Here is a 24354-nt window from a genome sequence, read left to right as displayed (position 1 = left end):
CTGGTCTAATGACTGACTCTCTGTATCTACGAACCTGGTGGCTGACCTTGCCACGTGGAGAGAGCCGTGGACTCCTCAATAGCACTAAACACTGTGTCCTCTGGTCCTTCGGGTCCCAGGCTCCGGAAACTGCCCCAGGGTCTCAGGTAAGAGATATGATGCATCGCCTCAGGACTGTTTCCTCCTATATCCCTGGGGTTTGGGGAAGGGATCCACAATGGGGCAGGGATCTGCCTGCCCTTGAGAAGTTCCTTAAAGAACTGGTGGGATTATCTCACCTTGAAGAAAGGTAAAGTGAGGGTCATGCTAACTACATTCAAGGTTAGGAGTTGAAGTATTTCATTTCCTAATTTACTGTTAGCGATAACTTGCTACTCTCAGGGTCCACATATGACACTATGCCCATGCCCTTCAGATGAGCCCTGAGACCCAGCCCAGCTCCTCTGACCTTCTTTGGACTAGAACTTGGCAGAGGGAGGCCCAGGGCCTTGGTCAAACCATGGTCCAGTTGGAGCCTGAGACCTACATCTGGTCCAGCCACATTCGTCCCAAGAGGAGATATTGGAGGGTCAGTTGGTACCACTTTCTTTGACCACCACAGTTGCCAAAGAGCCTCTTCTCCTTTTTTTTTTTAAAAAAAATGCTTGCTCTAGCTCACTCAGTCCTATCAGATGGACACTGACAGATGGTAGCGAGAATTAAAGGTGAGGTCTGATTTCTTTCACCAGCAATGACTACTGGCAATGACCCAGGACAGCAGGTCTCCTTGACTCCCCTTGGCCTGTCGCAGTTTCCATGACCACCCTGTCCTCTCACAATGCGTCTCTGTCGTGAGCCTAGACCCAGAAAGTGATGTCTTCTGTAAGGTTCTGTCCACACCAGAAGGCTGGGGCACCCCCCCGTCACCACCTGGGCACCCAAGTCCTCCCTGGGATCATGCCTTAGCTCTCCTATGAGACAAGGAGCCAGGACAGCCAAGGCCACTGTATCTATGATACAGACACCAAAGATGGCAGCGAGCAACCGTTACTGGCAACATGCATTGTGTGCTTAGAGCGCCCTAGGTACACCGTGATGCGCACACCTCAACTGCCCTCATCTTCAACTGCCTTCATCTGCCTTGAGGGCACCGTTGTATTTCATTTCCATTTGCAGGCAAGGAAGGGAGTTACTACTTATTAATTACGTCCTCCATGCCAGTTGCTTTGCTAAATGTGTTACGTGTGTTATCTCACTTGACCTTCACAGTAGCTCTAAGAGATGGGTGCTTATTTCACAGATGGGAACACTGGAGGCTTGGAAGATGGTAAGTAACTTGCCTGAGGCCACAGAGTTTATCAGCCATAGAAGCAGAGGACTCAGACCCAGGCAGTGGTCCCAGAGCGCCCACCACGACCACAGCAAGACCCAGGTGGGTGACTTTCTGAAGGCACCCAGGTGCCCACTCCTGCCTAAATGATTCTGCTCTGAGATGGCCCTCTGTGCTCCCTGGCAAGGCAGTGACCCCTCCAAGCCGCCTCAAGTGGGTGAGGGCTGGGCGAGGGCTGGGATGCTGAGCTCAGGGGTGGACTGGGTTGACACTTGGACCAGAAAGCCTTGGGAAAAGAGTGCATCGAAATACAGTGGTTAAGTGTGCTCCACAGGAGTGGGGGGGAGGGAGGGAATGTGTGTGCCAGAATGGCACAAGGGAATTTTTGCATAATAACAACCATATGTCCTAAAAGAATGGGAACAGTTTTCCCTTTTTTGCACAAGGACCCTGGAAACTGCTTCAGGAAATTAGCTTCAACCCCCTGATTAAGTTAGACTAAACGTGTCAGAAAGGCAGATGAAGTGAAAATGTGCCTTCGAGCGTCATGTGGCTTCTGACATTCCCAATCATTAACCACATTAAATTGAGAGAGATACCGTGTGTAGACAGAGAAAACGTCAGGGTATCTTGGGTGAAACTAAATCCTTCAAAGATCAGGTTGTTCATTTCTCATATAGCAGCTCTCTAGGTAGATCTGAAATTCAATCTCATACTGACAGAATCATTTGAGAGAAAAATTCCCATAGAAAAGGACACACATTGTTTACTGGCATTTGGTCTTAATTTAAAATACTGCGGTAAATAGTATTAAACCACTGATCTGCTCACCTTATGGGAGCTTTACACAAAGACTTGTTTCCAGCATCATTTTCAACACTCACTAATAAGGACTGTAATTGTGTCTTTTCAAATCCCTCCACTCAGGAAACCTTGACCTTGAAATGAATCACAATGACCATATTGACTTCAGGCTCCCATCACGTGACTGCTACACGCACTTCCAATTTCCTAAGCATTTCTTTGTCAATTGGCATCAGATAATGGGTACTTAGAGTGAAGCCATTTCCTCTTCATTTTCTTACCTCATTATTTTGATTAGCGTGGAATGATACCACTTGAACTTTACTTTATGATCGTGTCAAGGAGAAATTGGCAAGCTCTTGGGCCTTCTCTTCTCTCTTTTCCCATCCTTCCAAACTTAGACTCAGTGTTGAACAATTCCCAAGAATCTTTTTCACAGGCCCGGAAAAGTCTTCATTCCCAAAGAAGCAGAAGCAATTCTGCAGCGTCAGGGCAGTGACTCAAAGCGCCCTGTTGTACGGTGACATCGGAATCACATGGTCCTGGGGCAACTGGCAAGCTGAGACTGCGAGTAGAAAGCTATGAAACCCCAAGTTTGTAAACGGAGTGATTTTTGTTTTTTGGAGGCAGGCTCCCAGGGAATCTGAGTAGACATGTCGTCTGCAGGTACGAGGTATGTAATGGACTTCCGTTGGGGTCAAATTAAGCTTTGAAGAGAGCCCTCCCTTAAAGCGGCCGAGGTAGCCTTATACCTTGAGCTACCTTTTTGTTCTTTTTGTCTCAGAGACATAAGATGATTTACGAAGGCTGTTGCTCTTCCTCAATCAGAAGCTGCTGGAAACACATGCTGTGTGACTCTGTGTTTGCGTTTGAAAGCAGCTCTTTTGCCCCTTTCCTGTTTGCCCCTTTCTGTTCCCTTCTAACCTTAAAAGAACCTAATTAGAGGAATGAGATCACTAGACAATTTAACCGAACTCCTGACTTATGCTCTCCTGAATACACACCATGCCTTGCCTAATCTGTTGATTCTTTTCCTAGATAAAAAGAAGTAAGAATGAAGAATTAAGTAGTTTCAGAATGACTAGCTCTCTACCCCTAACAGCCCCCTTAGCAATCGTGCAGTAAGATAACATCTGAAGAGAGAGTCAGCCAGTCTGCACACAATGGAGAAGGATGCAGAACCCAACCTCCTGCCTCCATGATTCGCTGAGATTCTTCCCCCTTTTTCTGCTTTAAAAACTGTCATGACTGAACAGAGTCTTCAGAGTTGGTCTCAGGACACAAGTCCACCTTGTCCCCAGATTGCTGGCTGTCCTGATTAAAGCATCTTTCCTTTCTACTGACACTTGCCTCTCAAATTATTGGCTTTTGAGCAGCGAGAAGCCAAACCGGAATTCAGTAACAAGTTCCCACTTCTGTTGACTCTTAGCTGGCTGCACCCTCAATGAAGGGGAAGCCCCGCCCTTCTACAGAAACAGCCTTTCTAAAATCCAAGGACCGCCCTCCTCTCTTTGTTGACTATCTCTGTTTCTTTGTTGTTATGAGACATATTCCCCCTTTTGTGACATTAAACTTTGTTCTGCTTGTTGAACTTCTCTACTACCTCCCTGGGGTAAAGAATGAGTGCTTACACCCAAGACTGGCATTGATTTATACATGAGCCCTGCGTGATCAGAACAGCCATAGCAGACCAGAACAAGCCTCATGTTCTTTCCAGGATAAATGATGGGAGAGACCCACTGGCAAATCAAAACCTATTGCTTTCCAGCTCACTCCAAGCTCATTCAGTTTCCACTTAACAACATTTTTATTTGTGAAAATAATGTAGATATTTAGATATTTTCCCTCTAGAAGTGACTTAAAACTTGCAAGTAAATGGTTGTTTTCATAACAATCAGTATTTTGACTATTTTAAGCAGAAATGTCACATTTCTCAACCCTCTCCCACTATCGAAGTAACTTCTAGATGATAGCATTCATGGTAGCACAAATTTTCCCTTCCTCGCCTCCAACTGTAATCTTTGATACTGTGTTTCAGAATTAAACAGTCAGGTCTAAATTGGCATTGATTCAAAAAGGTCTAGGCATTCTTGCTTAATATCCTTGAAAGGAAAATGATGTCTAGGGTAGATTCCCTGGACACTGCCCTTAGGTAACTATTCAGTGCTGGGGTGTCATTCAACTCACATCTACGTGGAGAAGTCATTCCCCAGTTCATCTTCCCTTTGTCCCCTGCTCTAACTTCTGACTCATCACCTTGGCCTTGTAGAGTCCCTTATGGTTGAACAGTGACTTACTGATTAGAGAGCTGTCACATAAATGGCCACTTTCTGTCTTTATTGCCAAGCAGTTGATTATTCTAATTTTGCACTGGAGGAAGCCAATGCTCACTGAAAAGTAGTGTCTTGCCCGAGCCCGTGCAGCTAATAAGATGAGACAGAACTAGAATGCACACCTGTGTCAGTCTGGGCTCCTTCCAGCAGGCCACCCAGGACTGTGTATCTTGATGACATTTATGGTGTGAATGCTTCTTATACCTTGGAACTCTTCCCGGAGCCTGGTTGACAGTTAAGTGTTACTGAATGGCTGTAAGAAAGCATGAGAAGACAGTAAGTATATTCATGAGAATATCATAGTCTCCTTAAATAAGAAAGGTACCAAAGGCTCCCAATGTTGGATGTCTCAACAGAGATATTACTGAGCCTCCAGAACTTCCTTGTTCTCACCATGAGAAACGAGTGTCAAAAACATGTCCATGGATTCGTAAACATATTCTGGTTAAACATGCAAGAACTTTGAACCCTACTTATTAACAATTAATGTCCAGAGAATGACCTAAGCACCCAGAAATCTAAGTACATTTTTCAATTTCTGTTTTTCTAATGAATAAGGAAACAATGATTTATAATCGTCCAACAACATTCTTTTCTCCAAACTAAAAAGCCCTCAATTTTTTTTACTCATAAAATGAAGACAAACACAGTTACACCATTTATCTTGCTTTCCAAACACTCGACCATTTTGTTAGCCTCTCTGTGAGCTAGCTTTACAACAGTGCCCTTAAATTTTGGAGACTAAAACTGGACACAGTTTTATAACAAAGGCCTGATAAACATGCCAAATATCATAACATATAAACCTGTTTTCATGTTAATATATGGTGATGCTTGACTCCTTCTTTTCATAACACTATACCATTATTGACTCATACTTTATCACTGGTCAAGAACTATCTCTAGGTCTTTCTCAAGGGTATAACTAACTGTTGGATGTGTTCATCTCTTGATTCTTCAGTGCTATTCTAATGATTCGTACTATGCCAGGCCCCTATTGCATTGCTTCCTCTTTACAGTAGAACAACCACAGAACAGCCTGGACAAAGCGATTTCCTTTTTCTTTTGATATTTACATACGTGATGCTCAGGCAGTATATGTGCACAGAGCTGTATGGCAAGTGTGGTGAGCCTGGTTTCTCAGGAGACCAAGAATGACTGTCAAGAGGGCTTAGGAAAGTACCTCGGTGCTGGTACCCAGGGGAGTGGGAAGTGCAGGGGGTATGGAGCTGGGCTGGCTCATACCATTCCCCAGTTTGTCTCCTCTCCCAGGTCACTTCCTGTCAGAGCAGGAACTTCCAAGTGGTCTGTGTAAGTGGAGATTTCCTAGATGTGTACAGGGTGAGGTCAACACTACCCTTCTTCCCTAGCTTTCAGTTTACTGTAATTGGGGGCTGGCAAATTTAATATTTCGTGTCTTGGATGGTGGGAGCAAAAGGCCCTATCTGGCCAGGGTGGAACCCACACTAGTTCATGTTATGTCTTGTCATATTTGTTCGTTCATTCATTCATTCCTCCAACACAGTTTTGGAACTCCTTCTGCATGTACAGTGTCATGTTAGGCTCTAGGCAAGCAAAGAATCCTGCCTGCAGGAGCTAATAGTCAGGGTTCTCCAGCAAACTCTTTGCCAGGGCCTTCTGTCACCCTAGCAAAGGAAGCAGGTACATCTTGAACAGATTTCCACGTGGAATCCAGTCCCTGTTGCCGCGGAGTCTGGGCAAAAATTTAGGTTTGCTCTAGGAAGGCAGCAAGTTACAGCAGATCAGGCATGAACATAGGAGCCATCAGACCTAACAATGTCACTTACTAATTAGGTAAACATGGGCAAGGAAATTAACTTCTGAACTGTAAAATGGAGCTAAAAACAGAGCCCCTTCCATAGGGCTGTTATGACAATTCAATCAATGTTTGCATGAAGAGCTTAGTACAATCACACTCAGGCAGAATCGTCTGAGGTTCTGTAACCCTTTCTCACCCTGCATCTCGTATCTTGATCTTTTATTATGGAAAACAGAACAAAAGTAAAGCCCTCTACAGATTTAATCCGGATTTAACATTCCACAAATGACACTTTATAACTGGTTGCTATGTTGATCAGATGAAATTCTGAACAAGAACTAGGCAGCTAAGTTGTGAGCTGTGTACAGACAGGCCAGGGTTAACACAGCAAATTTGCTGTGCTGGGGGGACGCGGGACCCTCTCAGTGACTACAGGGGCTCCATCATTTTTTGTGTTTTGGGACTCCAGATTAAGCAGGGAGAAGTGTTCTGTTGCTATTGTTGCTGCTGCTTGGCTTTTAATAAGAAAAGACAAAGATAAATGACGCCAGGTCAGCTATAGGGTCCCTAAAATGCAGGCAATTTCCACGTTTTGAAGTTATCAGGCCTTCTTCCCTGCTCATAAAGTTATGCTGAAAGCCATGTGCAGGAAGTAACATCATGAAAAAGGAGTATGTGGACACAGTTGTGAATCTTTTTTTTTTTTTTTCCAAATAGGGATCTGGGCATGAAAAAGAAAATGTTGGGCCAGTCATGCATCTTACAATTAGTCAAGGCACAAGGGACCTTTCACCTCCTCCTGTGGGGTGGCCGGCCTGGCCAGAGGTGTCCATGAGCATTTGGCCCTTGCCAGCTGTCAGGGGACCACGGGGAAATCAGATCCAACTGTTCCCGGGGCAGTTCTAGGGAACAGGTGCCCACACATGTTAACTACATTTTGTAAGGGATGTGTAATCCCAGTGACTAGGTGGTCTGAAAGATGAAATTACTCTTTGGCCTTCTGAAACCAATTCGTTAATCAATGTGGGCACTAATTCTTCCTCCCTCCCTTCCTCCCTCCCTCCTTTCTCTCTCTTTCCCTTTTCTCCCTCTATTCCTTCCTTCTTTTCATCCTTCACTTTTTTTTTACATTCACTCATTTATTTTTCTCATCCATTCACTGTATCATTCAGAGAATATCCTTTTGCACCTACTATACTTGTAAAGATATGAAAGACAATTTTATATAGTCTCTCTAGTTAGAACTGGGGAGGATATCATAGGATGTGTGTGGGCTTGCCCACATGCGTGCACATACAAGAAGAAATTGCTTAGTTGGAGGGAGATATTGGAAGGAAAAAGACACTCTGTGTGGTTCAGAGCGAGGATAAAAGGTCTCATAGCTTGAGGCTGATACTGATATCGAAATCAACACCCAAAGAAAAACTTACCTGCAGATTGATTTCTGCGTTCTTTGTGAAGTGAGAGATCCTATTTCCCAAGCAGGGAGACAAAGTCCTGATTTTTATTCTTGGCTACTTACTCCCTTCTTGCATCGTCGGTTTACCTGACAAGTCAGGAATTTTCATCCTAGCATCTATTCATAGAGAGATGTGTGTATAAATGTTACCGAATCCAAGCTCACTGCACGACAGGCCAATAAATCGGGAGACGATCTGTTGAGGCAAGGAATAGCGACTTTATTCGGAAAGCTGGCAGACCGAGAAGAGGTAGACCAGTGTCTCAAAAGAACCATCTTATCGGGGTTTGGATGCCAGTTTCTTTTACAGAACAGTGAGGGGGACGAGGTGGGGAAGTAAAGTAAAAAGGTCATAAGTCTTGCAAATTTCTTCTGTCTTGCAGCCATTCACAGGTGGACAGGGTCCAGATGTTTCCCTGAACAAAGGCACTTTGGCTTAATATTCAGGCCGAGGGGCAGGGTTCCCCAAGCAGGCCATTAGGTATAGACAGTATCCTTTCAGTGAACAAAAGCAACGGGAAGCAAAGATTAAAGTGAAAGAAACAGGTCCAACATGGAGTCAGAATTGGCTCTTCCCTGTTACATAAAGTTTCCAAATAATTTGAACCGTGCTTTTGATTTGCATATCTGTCACTGTTCTAGAAACTGCTGACAGCAGACTCAGGGCAGACCTTAGAAGTAGACTTCAAGCGCTTCATTATTTCCCCTAAATGCTCCAGAAATTCTTGACCATGACCTTCGAGGCTGTATTACAAATCCATGGAGTATAACACACTGCTCTACACCAAGGGCCAATTTGTGACAAATGAAGAATGTTTCCAGGCATTTTCCCCTCCCGTCTCTTAACCTTAGCTCAGGGTCCCTCTGTGTTTTTCACACCAACTGTACTTGCTGCTGAAATCTGTCCAAGGCAACAGGGCCTAGCGGTGATGCTCGCTGAGCCTCGTCTACGGGATCTGAGCCCCACGTCTCTGTGACTGGGGACTGAAGCCACACGAGGCTAAGGACCAGTTGAAGGGCTGGCTGTATAAACAAGGTCAGAGTGGAGACTGGTGACAGCCGCTGGTGACAGACCTTTAAATTAGGGATGCTCCATTCCCACCCCCATTTTCTGAGAACTCACTGAGAAACTGGAGGACTTGCCTGAGGAATGTAAGTGCAGCTAATAAAAGGTGACCCTTCCTGCAACTCTCCTGCCTCTTCAAACAAACAAGTCTTGCCCTGTGTCTGGCCTGAGTTTCCCATCCCGTCCTTTGAACCTGTTACCATGGACTTTTGTCTCAGAGGTTGTCAGCCCAGGTTTCAGATTTCACGGGCACGCACTACCTTTTCCTTTGGTAATAAATACCCCGACATCAGAACTCTTTGCTAGACAAAGCAGGAGAACCCCAGCGACTGCCGGCCTTGGAGGCTGCAGGTACCTGTGCAGAATCACCCCGTCTGTACCTCCGAAGGGGGAGAGGAGGGCCATCCCCCACCTCTGCTGGCTCCTTTCCTTCCACACCGTTTGTAGGGAGAGGCTATTTGGCAATACTGTGTTAACCACCCAGAGATTCCTTTAGAAGAGTGAGATATTGATCAAGTTTATTAAGCTATGAAAAACGTTTACTAATAGCAAGACAGTGTCTTTTCTTAGAGTTTCTGCCCAGTCAAAAAGCTGGAATTGTTAAAGCCTCAAAAATCTGCTATGGTCTTCCAGATAGAGCCAGCACCTGGGGTGGAGAGAGACAGGAAATGCCCTGGAGATCCTGGAGAAGGAGAAGATAGAGCAAGGCCAGAGAGAGAACCCCAGGTCCACCTGGAGGGAGACCCCAGGAGAAAATGCAAACTGTGTGTTTGTGATCCACTAAGAGCGAGACTTTCTTTCTGCTCATGGAGATGCTCTGTACAGCAACAGAGGCTCCAGCCCAGCTAAGGGGCACATAGAGCTTCTCGCTACAGTTGTATTCTAGAGACTATTTTGAGAGAGAAATATTAGCAGGATCTATAAAAGATTTACATTCCTAATTGTCCCTGAGAGCTCGTAGGTTAGAATGAACATTCTGCAGTGTCTCAGAACACAAAGCAGGGCTCCCCCTACCCAGCTAAACTGCTTCCAGATCCACAGAGCAAGTGAACAATTGCTATCACAGGCTGCGGGGAAGTGGGTCCAGACAGCCGGGACGGGAGCAGGCCGACGCCTGCACTCTATCACAGAGGTCCCTGCCCGCCCCAGGGGAGACCAAGGCTGCCACTCACGTCTCCTCTTGTCTCCCGGTCACCTGGTGAGGAAGATGTCGACGACTCGGAGAGTAATGATGTGTCTTGAGCAGGGGCCTTGACCTGCTGTCCAGACGGGTTTGCAGGGGCTCTGGCTGGGAGAGCGTGGCTGCCGTCTGGCTCCCTTGCCGTGTCTGCGAGGAGCGTGGAGTCTGGAGCTTACCTGGGCGGCCCTGCCCTGAGCCCCCTGGGTTCCTTCTTTCCTTCTTGCGTGCAGCTCGCCGGCTCGCATGGTACCATCTGATGACAGCACGGGTCCACAGGGCACGAAATTCATCACGTCTGTCTTTCTGCTTCATGAAGACCCACCACCAAATTCACTTCTCTGTTTTAGTAGACACTCACAGAGCATGATGACTGAGATAGATCTTTTATAGACAGAGTGTATCTGCTCTTTTATTAGGGGCTTTTAGCTCTTCAAGATTGTGTTTGCAGAACCTGACAAAGTGATAAATTTTGCTTATTTTAATCCTTTCCTTTTTTCCACCAGAGGTTAATTGTTTGGTGTTCTTTGTTAAACTAACACTTTTGATGGGTTAAGAACCGCTAAGGCCACTTAAATAAACAGACCATTCAGGTAAGAACAGGAAAGCTAGTGTAGACACAAGCTATTAACTTGCTGTATTGGGGCTGGTGTGTTAGTTGATTGACATTGAAAATGACATGTGAATTCACTTGGAGATTTTTTAAATACCTACTCTGCTGACAAGTGTTAACTTTCTATTTTAGGTAGAAGAGATAGATTCCTTGATATTTAATCTTCCTGAATTATTAAAGTAAGACTTAAGTAATGTTGTACCATCCTTCAAATGCACTGCTTACTCTCATTGATATATATATATATATATATATATATATATTTTTTTTTTTTTTTTTTTTTCTACAGCTTGGCTTGGGTTGTTATTCTTTTTAAATTTATTTATTTTTGCTGTGTTGGGTCTTCATTTCTGTGCGAGGGCTTTCTCTAGTTGTGGCAAGCGGGGGCCACTCTTCATCGCGGTGCACGGACCTCTCACTATCACGGCCTCTCTTGTTGCGGAGCACAGGCTCCAGACGCGCAGGCTCAGTAGTTGTGGCTCACGGGCCCAGTTGCTCCGCAGCACGTGGGATCTTCCCAGACCAGGGCTCGAACCCGTGTCCCCTGCATTGGCAGGCAGATTCTCAACCACTGAGCCACCAGGGTAACCCTGATATTATTTTTAATATGATGTTTCACATAAGTAAACTCAGTCTGTCTATATATTTATCTTGCCTCATTTTCTTTCACAGGTTTAGAATCTAGGTTATACAAATTTCATAAAAGGATTCAGGAAATATTCCATTTGTTTCTATACTCTAGAAGAGTTGTTATGGAAATTCTGGATTTGTTTTAGCAATAATTTTATAAGAAAGTAGAATAATAACTTATGTTAAGAACAGTAAGTGTAGAAGCAACATTAGAATAGTTTGGAGTAAATAGGTACTTGCTATAGGCTGGATTCTTCAGATGCCAACTCTGTGGCAGAATTTGGAATGCAGGATGTTTATTAGGGATTAAGACGTAGGAAAGGAAGGGGAAGGACGCTGAGTTGGGTGAACTCTATTGCAGCCCCCCACCCAAACCTTGGCCAATCTAGCCTCATTCTTCCAGCAAGTATTTAAGTTCTTTGTTGTATGTCCTCAAACTTTTTCTTTTCTAACATATTTTGCCAGTTCTGAGACCTTTGAAATTGCATATAAATTTAGAATAGGCCATTGATTTGCACAAAAAAATCTGCTGATAATTTGATTTGGATTGTTTAGCTGTAGAGTAGTCTGAGAGTATAGATATCAATGATGTTGAGTCTTACGATTCATCTACATGTTATATTTCTCTATTTGTCTTCTTTCATTTCAACAGTAGTTTGAATTTTCACTCTACAGCTCTTACACACGTCTTGTTAAATTTATTCCTAAGGGTTTTGTATTTTTGAAGCTATTGTCATTGTTATTATTTTTAAATTTTCAATTTCTAATCTTTTGTTGCTAGTATACAGAAATACAATTGATTGTGTATATTGATCTTACGTTGTTCCACCTGGTTAATGTAATTCATTAGTTCTAACAGCTTCTTCTTTGTGTGTGTGTGTGTGTAGATCCCTTAGGATTTTCTACTGATATTATTTTTTTTATTACATGCATGATTGCAGTTTACTTCTTACATTTTATTCTACATTTTTAAAATCTTACTGTATTACATTGGCTAGGACTTTCAGGACAGTGTTAAATAGAGGTGCTGAGAGGGGTATTCTTGCATTGTTCCCCATCTCAGAAGACATGCATTCAAATTCACTATTAAACATGAAGTTAGCTATAGATTTATTGTAGATGCTCTTTATCTAGATGAGGACATTTTATCTCATTCCTAGTGTGCTGAAAGTTTTAAAATATGAATCAGGTTTAACTAATGTCAAATGCTTTTTCTACATTTATTGAGATTATCATGTGGTCCTTCTCATTTATTCTGTTAGTATAGTAAATTTCTTTGATTGGCTTTCTTGTATTTCTGGAATAAACTCCACTGGGTCATAATATTTAATTTTTTGTATATATGGCTGACTATTATTTCCTAATATGTTGTTAAGGATTTTGCATCTATGTTCATGAGGGTATTGGTCTGTAGTTTTCTTGTAATACTTCATTGAGCTTTGACATAAGGTTAATGCTGGCCTTATAATGAGTTGGGAACTTTTACTTTCCCCTCTATTTTCTGAAAGAATTTCTATGGGATTGGTATTAATTCTTCCTTAAATATTTCATAGAATTTATCAGTGAGATAACATGGTCCTGGTGTTTTCTTTTGGGGGAAATATGTAAGTTATAAATTCAAGCCCTTTATCTGATGCAGGACTATTGAGACTTTTCTATTTTTTCCTGCCTTCATCTTGTTGATTTTGCCTTTCATGAAATTTGGCTGTTTCATTTAGGTTATTGTATTTGTTGTTTTAAAATTATTCAAACATTCACTTATTGGCCTCTTAATGTCTGTAGGATCTGAAGTGATGTTCCTTCTTTCATTCCTAATATTGAGAACTAGTGTCTTCCTTCCTTCCTTCCTTTTTTGTTACTTGATCAGGGATTATCATACTAGGGGTTATCAAAACTTTTCAATAAGCCGAATCTTGGTTTTATTAATTTTCTCTACTGTTTTGCTGTTTTATATTTCATTGCTTGTTACTCTTATATTTCTTCCCCTCTACTTCCCTCAGATTTACATTGTTCTTTTTCTAGCTTCTTACATTGGAATATTGTGTCATTGATTTTAATCCTTTCTATAAGCATTTAAAGGTAAAAATTTTCCTCTGTAACTGCTTTAGCTGTGTCCTAAAAATTCTGCCATGTTGCATTTTCATTTTAATTTAGTTCAAAGTAGGTTATAATTTCTTCTTTGACTTATGTGTTCTTTAGAAGTGTTTTGTTTCATTTCCAAATATTTGGGGATTTTCCAGGTACATTTCTCGTACTGATTTACAATTTAATTCCATTGTGGTTAAAAAACAAAAATAAAAAGGCAAAAACACAGGGCTTCCCTGGTGGCACAGTGGTTGAGAGTCCACCTGCCGATGCAGGGGACACGGGTTCGTGCCCCGGTCCGGGAGGATCCCACATGCCGCGGAGCGGCTGGGCCCGTGAGCCATGGCCGCTGAGCCTGCGCATCTGGAGCCTGTGCTCCGCAACGGGAGAGGCCACAACAGTGAGAGGCCCGCGTACCACAAAAAAAAAAAGAAAAAAAAAAAAAAAAAAGGCAGAAACACACATTTCAATCCTCTAAAATTTATTCAGATTTATTCTATGACCAAGTATAGTGTCTATTTCGGTGAATGTTCCATGTGCGTCTGAGTAGCATGTGTATTCTGCAGTTTTGGAATATAGTATGCTATAAGTTCAATTAGGTCAACTTGGGTAACAGTGATTTCCAAGTCCAAGGTATTCAAATTGATTTTCTCTTTGCTCTGTCATTTACTGAGAGAGAGAAGTGTTAAAATCTTCAAACATAATTATGAATATGTCCATTTCTCCTTTAAGTTCTGCCAGTTTTTGCTTCATCTATTTTGAAGTTCTGTTATTAGGTACATGCACATTAGTACTGCATGCCAGCATGATTAAGTGTGCCCTTTATCATTATGAAATGACCCCCTTTAATTCTGGTAATATCTCTTGTTGCAAATTCTCCATTGTCCAGCTCTTTTGTAATTAGTGTTGCATGGAAAATCTATTTCCATTTTCTTGCTTTGAACTTATCTATGTCTTTATATTTAAGGCTATTTTATTGTTGTTTTGGTTTCAATTTTTTGTAGACAGCACACACTCGAGTTGCGTTTTGTCGTCCAAACTGAAAAATCTGGTTTTCAGTTGATCAACACTATCTAATGGAACCTTCTATGATGATGGAAATGCTCTACATCGACACTATCCAAGATGGTGGTGACTAGCCACATGTGGCTGTTGAACATTGGAGATGTTTCTAGTTTGACTGAGGACTAGAATTTTTCTTTTATTTTATCATAATTAATAAATTTAAATTCAAATAGCCACACGTGGCTAGTGCCTGCCATATGAAATAATGCAGGTTCAGATAATTTGCATTCAATGCACTTATAGATACGCCTGGGTTAGGTGTACCATATTTCTATGTGTTTTCTGTTTGTTAGTCTGATATATGTTGCTTTTTTTTCTCTTTACCTGTCTTTTTTAGAATTAATTTTGTATTGTTTATGAATCCATTTTATATTTACTATCATATTACTAGCTATACCACTTTGTTTCTTTGGTTGCTCTAGTGTTTGAAATATGCCTTTTAAACATTTCACAGTCTATTTTCAAAGAATATTATATCACTCAAATATAAGGTAAGAACTTTACATCTAACTACCCATCTTTTTGCTGTTGTTGTTGTATATTTTATATCTACATATGTTATATACAATAACACAAGTCAAAAAATTATTATATACAGTTTTTGCTTTAAATGGTCAATTGTTGGTGAAAGGAATTTAAAAACTAAAACAAAAATTCATGTTTTTGCACACATTTACAACTTTTTTCAAGTGTTTTCATCCCTTGTATAGATACAACTTTCTATCCGTGATTATTTTCCTTTTGCTTGGAGAAGTTTCTTTACCATTTCTCGTGGTGATGGTCTGCTGGTAACAAATTCTCTCTTTTTGTATGTCTGATAAAGTTTTAAGATGAAGTCTATAAAATTCTAAGTTGAAAGTTTTTTTCCCTCAGTCCTTTAAATATGTAATTCAATTGTTTTCTGACTTACATAGATTCTCACCTCCCTCCCCAGTTTTACTGAGACATAATTGGCATACAGGACTATGTAAGTTTAAGATGCACAACATAATGATTTGACTTACATGTATTGTGAAATGATCACCACAATGAGTTTAGTTAACGTTCATCATCTTATGTAGATACAAAAAAAGAAAAAGTAGAGGAAAGAAAAGTATTTTTTTTCTTGCTATGAAGACTCTGAGGATCTACCCTCTTAACTTTAAGGTACAAGATAGAGCAGCGTTAGCCAGAGTCATCATGTTGTACACACTTCCCTAGTACTTAATTATCCTATAACTGGAAGTTGGTACCTTTTCACCCCCTTCCTCCAGGTTCCCTTCCCCACTCCCCACCTCTGATAACCACAAGTCTGATCTCTTTTTCTATGAGTTTTTTGTTTTTGTTTTTGTAGATTCCACATATAAGTGAGATCGCACAGTATTTGTCTTTCTCTGACTTATTTCACTTAGCATGATGCCCTCAATATAGTTGCTGACAAAATGTCTTTGTTCCTTTGTTTGTAATGTACATTTTTTTCCTCTGGCTACTTTTAAGGTTTTCTCTTTATCACTAGTCTTCAGAAATTTTCCTAGGATGCGCTTTGGTGTGGTTTTCTTTGTGTCTGTTCAGATTAAGGTTTATTGGATTACGAAGATCTGTGGGTTATAGTTTTCACCAAATGTGAAATACCTCTGCCCATTTCCTCAAATATTATTTCCGACCCCTCTTATCTTCTTTTTCTGACTCTGATTACGCTATGTTAGGTGGCTTGATACTGTCCAACAGGTCACTCAGAATCTGGTCATTATTTTTCATTCTGTTTTTTTCTTTTTCTGTATGCTTTATATTGGATAGTTTCTGTTGTCGTGTCTTTATAGGCACTGATATTTCACAGTTTTTAATAGTGTCTTAATCCACTCCAGTGAAAAATTTATATTTTAAAGATATTTATCTCTAAAAATTCCACTTGGTTCTTTTTCATATATTTTATTTCTTTGTTCGTTATATTCATGTTTTCCCTTCAACCGTTGAGCATATTAAGAATATATATGCTTTGAAATCACTTTCTTCTCATTTTACCATCTTGATAATATTGCTAATATCTGGTTCTGTTTTTGCTGACAGAGCTTTCTTCTTATATGTGTTACATCTTCCTGCTTCTTAATAGGTCCAGTAATTTTTAATTAGATATCCAGACATTGTCATTTTTTTTTAGTGTTAGGGTTTTTTGTTTGTTTGTTTGTTTTTTAAGAGCGTTAGGCTTTGTTCTGGTAGGCAATTAAGTTATTTGTGGATTAACTTGCTATTTTTGAGGTGTATAGTTAATCTTCCTTAGTTTTTTTCTAGGGCTTTTAGCCCACTACGACATGACCCTTCTGAGGTCTCTTTTGAAGACCCTGTGTACTCACAAAGTCTCTCCTCACTAGCTGGTGGTAAGTCAAAAGCTTTCTGGCTTTGAGCAACCCTGGGGATTGTTTGGCCTATAGGTTCCTGGTACCTTTTCTGCACCTGGAGGCTCTTCTTCATCCTGCCTTATAGAATTTCACTCTATGCACATGTGGAGCAGAGTTCATCCAGAGAAACTCATTGGGGCCCCTACAAGGGTTCTCAAGCTCTTTCTTCGCATAGTTTCTCCTCTCTGGCACTCGGCCATGAAAGTCCTCAGTTTCCCTCTCCTCAATGCTACAGTCTTCCTCTATTAGGGGCTTTACTCCCTGCCCTACAGTCTGGAAAATGCCTCTTGGAAGCAAGCCAAGGAGCTCTCGTATCCACCTTGTTTGCTTCCTGTCTCTCCGGGACCATAGTCTTGCACTTCCTTTCCTCCAGTATCTGAAAACCTTTGCTTCATACAGTTTGTCCAGTTTTTACTCACTTACAGTAGGAAAATAAGTCTCAACTTTTTACCCCCTTGTAGCCAGGTACTGTATATGATTTTTCACGTATAATTGATTATCACTCACAAGTTTTGCTCCTTATCTTTAAATGTATCTCGTTTTGTGTATGGTTTATGTGCTCCATAGGCTGCATTGGCTGTACCTTGAGTGGCATTTTTATACGATGGCATCTATTTTTCCAGAGGACATTAAGGTTATTTCTGATTTTTTCAGAATTATTATAAACATTTTGGGCTTATCTGTCCTCCTGATATCCTTGTTCCCCACCTTAGCTACTAACTCACTCCAACTTTTTCCAGTGTGGATTCTGCAAAAGAGAAGTCCATTCCAATGGTCCATGAGGAAAGGGCTCATGGTGGAGTAAGCTTGGAAAATATTGCATCCTAGATCCTCTTCCTGGTGAGTCGTAATGTACACTGGCTTGTTAAAGGCTTGAGGAATTTTGCATAAAGAAACCATATTTATCTTATTTTGTGGCCTTAATATTTTTGGGAAGTTTGATATATTTTATTGTTCTTCTGAAAACAGCACCCAAAGAAGGACTAATTTCAGTTTCAAGCAGCAGAGCCTGGGGCAGGTGTCCCGCCAGGCCTCTGCTCTGCTCTTCCACTGAGGCTGAGCTGGGGATTTGGATTCCAGTAGATGACCCTTGGCAGTTGTTGCCCAGTCCTCAAGTACTCTAGCCCAGAGGTCTGGAAGTGAGAGAACTCCCATGCCAGGGGCAGGGATGCAGACTCCATGGAGGTGGGAGCTGAGGCCCAGGACCTGGTAGGTTCCTGAGGAAAGGATATTGGAATGAGGTCAGCAGCCATAATGCCCCATGGAGGCTCCAAGGGCCCTGGGGACATAGACTTGCTAGAAAACACGATGCTCTGACACTTTCCAAAGTCTTTGCTTCCCAGACCCTGGGAGAGGTGGTGGAGGCATCCAGGGATCATGAGGCTTGAAGCCCAGGGCCTCTGCCTGACCCACTAGAATTGTGGAGGACAGTACTATAGGCTGCAGACTCTGAGATGTCCCCAGTGTCCTAGACACTTCTGTGTCCCTACTCTGGGGGATAGGCAGGCTTATGGGCAGCATGGTGAGGGGCAGGCCAGATGCTGCCATAGGCTTGAGGTAACTGACCCTTAGGCAGGGGGACCTATAGAAGCAGCAGAGCCTAGGCCCCCCCAGTGCTGGTTGCTGGTACAGAGAAAATGTCATGTTCCATCATGGTGTAGCATAGTTGTTCTAGTGGACGCCATGTGGTACTGGACGCTCCTGGAAAAGAAGGCTGTGGAAGAGTCTAGTGGTTCTCAGAGTTCCCTGGAGAGACATCTTTCCTTTACTTCCTGTCTCCACAGTTTCTTGTCCCATCATAGGGGTTGGTACCCAGTGTAAAGATGAACTTACTGCAAAGATAGAGTTGCCTTGGGGTTTTGTATCTGCCCAAAGTGAAGATGTGGGCCTGGTCAGTAAGAATCCTGTCTCCACTCCACATGCAGGGCCTGCCTGCCCTTGTTTGTTCCAAGCAAACTGGACATATGGTCACCCTCTGCATGGAAAGCTACTCTTGTCCTGCGTGGAAGATGTTTGGAGGACAGAGAGATGAAGAGATTTGGTGAGGCCAAGAACTAAGCCTGTGTAGTTGGAAAGGAAGAAAACAGTTCAAGGGATGTTCATAGAAATCAGCACCATATTCAGCCCATCTAACTATCCCATTCCCCTCAGGTATCCTTGGCTGGGCCTCTCAGGAAAATACTTGCAGTTCATCAGAAGTATTGTGCTCTCCTGACTTCCTGCCTTAGCTAATGCCATTCCCTCTGCAAGAAATGCCTTCTGCCCTTGACCATCTTTTCTTCCATGTGAGCTTCTCTGAGGCTTAAGCCTTGCTTGGCATTTCATTTCCTGGCCAACAAACAATTTCCAAATCAGTGAATCAAACCAAATGAAGAAGTGAAATAAGTCAGAGAAAGATAAATCCTGTATGATATCACTTACATGTGGAATCTAAAAAAATACAACAGACTAGTGAATATAACAAAAAAGAAGCAGACTTACAGATATAGAGAACAAACTAGTGGTTACCAGTGGGGGAGGAGCAATAAAGACTGGGGAGTGGGAGATACAAACTATTAGGTGCAAGACAAGCTCAAGGATGTATTGCACAGCACGGAGAATACAGCCAACGTTTTGTAATAACTGTAAATGGAAAGTAACTTATAAAAATTGTATAAAAATTTAAAAAGTAAAAACATTTAAAAAAACCAAAAGAGTATATGAACTCTCCTGGGAGATGAATGACCCATCTCTTGGCAGTGACCTGGGTGTGGCCAGGGATTCCCAGTGATAGTGAGGGACCACTTCACGCTCTCCCCTGCATGATCTCGTGTTTGTCCGTCTTGCCACCTTATCAATTTGTTCTGTCTCACAGCTACTTGTGTCAATAATCATTACACAGAGGCACTTAATAAGTAAGTATTTGTTCAATGAATACAGCGGTAAGCAAATCAACCTCCAGCCAGCAGTTCAGAAATCAACTGATAACAAGATTTCCTGCCTGGAAATGACTGGCCCGTGGAACAGGATTGGTTGGTTAAAACTTTTGTTTCGGGGACTTCCCTGGTGGCGCGGTGGTTAAGAATCTGCCTGCCAGTGCCGGGGACATGGGTTCAATCCCTGGTCCGGGAAGATCCCACATGCTGCGGAGCAGCTAAGCCCATGCACCACAACTACTGAGCCCACATGCTTCAACTACTGAGCCCATGCCCCTAAAGCCTGTGCTCTGCAACGAGAGAAGCCACTGCAGTAAGAAGCCTGCACACCGCAACTAAGAGTAGCCCACACTCGCCACAACTAGAGAAAGCCCACGTGCAGCAACAAAGACCTGACACAGCCATAAATAAATACATAAATACATAAATAAATTTATTTAAAAAAATTTGTTCAGGTTTTTCCATAAAATGTTACAGAAAAATCCGAACGAACTTTTTAGCCCCCCCAATGTCAGGTAATTGGGGTGCTCTGTGAAGAGCCCCTCTCCTTACACATTCCTCCCATGCCCAGGATGCTAGTGGAGTCAGGGAGGAAAGTCGGACTTGTTGGTGGGGAGACACGGTGGTGGGGAGGCCGGTGGGGACTGCCAGGCTCGAGTTGCCCTGATGCACTCCATGCGCTCCAAGCCCTCTCATCATTTTAATGGATCTGTAATAAATGTGTAAGACACATGGGCTGTATTTTATGCTGCAGGGCTTAAACTAATTTACCAGGCATGTCCATTTTCTTGGCCAATAAATGTTTTCCAAAGCAATGAATAAAATTCAATGAGGCAACAAACTCTTTACCTAGTGGGATGAACAGTCTCCTGTTTGCAGTGATGGTGCCTGGAGGTGTCCAGATGTTCTGGGGAGCAGAATAGTAGCGGTGGTCCTGCAGCTGCTCCCCAGACCCAACACTGGATTGGCCTATGTCGTCAGACAGGCATGTTTACTGGCTTTTATTTTCTCCATGAAATTTTTAAGTTGTTTGCTGGAATTGGCTGCATTAATCAAACAGTTGTTTCTCAGAGACGTCATTTATGTTTGCTAGAGCCAGAGAGGGCTCTGTAGGCATTATCTTTACTTGCTGAAAGTAAACTCTGAACCAGAGAGTGAAACGCCATTGGTTGTATTTCATTGCATCGCCCCAAGGACAAATTCTAACCCCTTCTGGATTCATAGTTGGTCTTGCGACAAAGTAGGAACAAAGAAACTGGAGGGAATGTTGGGACATGTGAAGGAAGAAAGGAGAGAATTCTGTCTTCAAAGCATAAGGAACAAATAAGGAAAAACCACTTGTCTCCAGGCCTGACCCAGGGACCAGCACACCTTCTTCTACTAAGAAGGGGAGGTTTGTCTTGTTATGACTCATCTCCCCACCAAAGTTCAAGGCACTTTTACTCAACCAAAGGGCAAGATGACACTGGGCTTGAGGACTAGGCATTTTCCAGCCAGGTACCTAGGACGCTGGTAGTTACTTATTGACATGGCTCCCAGATATCACATTTAACAAAATCGTGTGGGCAATCCATCATTAGCTTGTTACTAAAGGCTATGTCTATTTTAAGATAGCATTCATTATTTGCAGAGAATAAAGTAATACATGAAGCTAGGTTTTAAAAAAGGAAATATATAGAAAAGTATGAAAAATAAAATGCAAACACCTATAAGCACACAATTCAGACATAACTTCTGATAACATTTTTTTTTTTTTTTTGCAGTACGCGGGCCTCTCACTGTTGTGGCCCCTCCCGCTGCGGAGCACAGGCTCCGGACGCGCAGGCTCAGTGACCACGGCTCACAGGCCCAGCCGCTCCGCGGCATGTGGGATCCTCCCGGACCGGGGCACGAACCCGCGTCCCCTGCATCGGCAGGCGGACTCTCAACCACTGCGCCACCAGGGAAGCCCGTGCCAACGTTTTGAACATTCTCCCTTTGTGTTTTTTAGCTGTTCTCTATGATCTTGAAATTTTATGAGAACATAATTTTTATAGATTCGTAGTATTCAGTATTCTGCGTGTACCATAAATTACCTGGCCATTCTTCCACCATTGGTCATTTAGATTGTTCTTTTTCTCACTAAAAAGGCATGCTTGTACCAAAATCTAGGCCCTATTTTTTATTCTTTTACAGGACACATTTTTAGAGGTGAGACTATGGGAGTCAAAGAATATCACCTCTTTCAGGGTCTTGGTCCATATTGCCACACACTAAACTAACACAGCATCCTAACAGCCTGTTAATTTACAAAGAAAAATAATCAAACTTATTGTGAAGATCTCTACACTCTGGTCATTTGATTCATTTTTCCTTGAAACTTTCAACCAAATTTCTTGAAATCCACATGAAGTGAAATAGAAAGTTTTGCCGTAGAGAGAACCATTTTCTATTTTATGAAAAACATTTTTCAATTTGCTGAATGGCTTAGTGCTAGGTGGCACTGCGTGACAGTGATTTGAAAGAGCTTCAGACTTCTAAGTAGGCAGGCAATCTCTTCCGAGCGCAGAGACGATGAGGACATTCGGGCCGCACACAACTTCTGAAAGCCTTTCCCAGAAAACCACCTCGGATTTGGTTTTCAGCACTAGACACACAAAGGTGAATTCAAATTGCGTTGGAGGAAATAATTTGTATGGTTTGCATTATGTTAACCTGAGGTTATCATTGACTCTACAGGGCTGTGGTTTACCCTTCGGTTCAGTCTTCCAGATAAATCAGACCGCGCCATCAGCACTGAACTTGTTAGCTTCAGTTGAATAGGTTTTCTTTTTCAGTCTTGAAATTCCTATGTCTTTATGTAACTTCCCCGCTAACTACGACAAAAATAAATAAATGCATTCCCCCAAGTGAGTAAAGAAAGAAAGACAAGCAGAGAAAATGACGTTTGCACCCTCCAAGTGAGCTCCTGATTAAAGATCGGAAGGGCTACAACAACGGTGTCCTTAAGATCCAGTGGCATGTGGTTGCCCTTCCACCCTGTTTTTTTGGAAAAAACATTTGAATGAAACACTTTACAAATATTTATATGCTAGTAATTGTGTTAGAACAATAGTCATGGTCTGCATGACCTGATTTGAGCCAGGAAATTTGGGGTTAAGGCAGCAGGAACGTCACTCTTGTTGGGCCTCTTGCCATATTGTAAATCATGGACGATCACCTACTATTCTGAGGCCCCTGGACAGAAAACTTCAGCACAGAGATTGCATACATGTTTCTGTTGGTGCATAGATCAGATGGTGAAGTAAAGCCAGGACAACGGCACGATTTCAAGGTATTTTGTCCCATACATACTGCCTGCCTCCGTGCTACTGTCTTGAAAAGGAAGGGAAGGGGATGCACCACCCGCTCGAGATGCCACATTTGATGGGACCAGGCTACCATTGACGGTGCTTGAAAACTTGCTCTAACTTGCTGATTCATTTTTCTCAGTGCTTGGAATACACAGTGAGAAAACAGACACAACCCCCTGGCCTTGGGGCGCTTGCATTCTATGGGAAAGCAAATCATAAACACCGTAAATAAATGAAATTTTTAAAAATAGAAAATAATTTTCGTTAGCTGCGAGGCGACGTGTGATGGAAAAAACAGAGCAAAGTGAGGAGAATCAGCCCAAACACAGTAGACCTGGCCGGCCTCGTTGAGAAGGTAATGGGACAAAGATTTGCGGGGGATGAGAACCTCCCCTGTGGCTCCTTGGGAAAAGAGAATGTCGCACAAACGCCCTGACCTGGGTTCTTGAGGGAGCGAGGATGGGACCAGGGTAAGCCTCCAGGTGAGAAGGGTCTTGCTCCATGAGGCGACAGGCCATGGAGTCATTGCAAGGACTTGGGATTTGCTCTGAAAGATGCATAACCATTGGGAGATTTAGAGCTGAAGTGACCCACGAGGCCATTTCCAGCATCGCTGCCGGAGGTATCTGGGTCCCGGCTGGTGCCCATCCTCCCTGTGGGAACCTCGGATGTTTGAGCCCCCTTGCAGCTGGAATTCCTCTCTCTGGAGCCAGAGACCCCAGACTCCCTCCTGGGCCCATGTTCTGCCTGTTGGATCAGCAAAGGTGCAATAACTCAATGGACTGTTGAGTTTAAAAGAACCACATCCTCGTTAAAGTTACTGAGAGCTGAGGCCCCGCTCCCCCAAGGCTGTGTCGCTCCATTCCTATCTGCTGCGGCAAAGGTCTGGGCTTTGGGTGAGGGGTGGGCAGAGGTCACTTGTCTAGAAACGCACCCTGTGGTCCCTGCCTCTCTGAGCCTGGGTGGTGGGCTGTGGGAGAGGTGGCCGGACATCACCAATTTCCAGGCTGAAAATTATATTCCCCACACATGAGTTAATCTTCCCACGAAAGGAAGAAATACATGTTACTGCATATTTCTTGATACTTTCTTTTAAAGCACAAGGTCTTTTATCTCCACGGTGACTATGGATGAAATATCACTAGCTTCATATTTCAAGATAATCCCCTTCCAGCAAATGTTCTCCCAGGAATAAAGACCTGGAAAGCACGCACTGTTGTAACTGCATTTTCTTTCTTTGTATAAACACATCCCTCTGAGCTCTGTCTGATTGCTGGGTCCCAGCGTGTAACGGTCACTGCTGGACCAAAAGGTCTGGCTTTTCATTTTCTAGATAGGCCGGCGAGGTTAACGAGTTAATCAAATCCTATCTATCAGACTCCTGAGTCCATTTCCTCTTCCCTGTGGCCCA

The 24354-nt window shown here is 42.7% G+C and overlaps 1 long non-coding RNA gene across 2 annotated transcripts; it reads left to right on the top strand.

Annotated features, from left to right (window-relative positions):
* Window positions 1–901: 901 nt before the first annotated feature.
* Window positions 902–3339, top strand: LOC141279049 (uncharacterized). Of its 2 annotated transcripts, none has more exons than XR_012332797.1 (4): window positions 902–1155; window positions 1280–1411; window positions 2553–2779; window positions 3216–3339. It is a non-coding gene; the product is annotated as an uncharacterized lncRNA (long non-coding RNA). The 2 variants fall into 2 exon arrangements; XR_012332798.1 differs by having other exon boundaries at window positions 3152–3271.
* The last annotated feature ends 21015 nt before the right edge of the window (window positions 3340–24354 follow it).

This window comes from Tursiops truncatus, chromosome 7, assembly GCF_011762595.2.
Source record: "Tursiops truncatus isolate mTurTru1 chromosome 7, mTurTru1.mat.Y, whole genome shotgun sequence".
Taxonomy (NCBI): domain Eukaryota; kingdom Metazoa; phylum Chordata; class Mammalia; order Artiodactyla; family Delphinidae; genus Tursiops; species Tursiops truncatus.
This window is presented reverse-complemented; position numbering and strand designations above follow the sequence as displayed.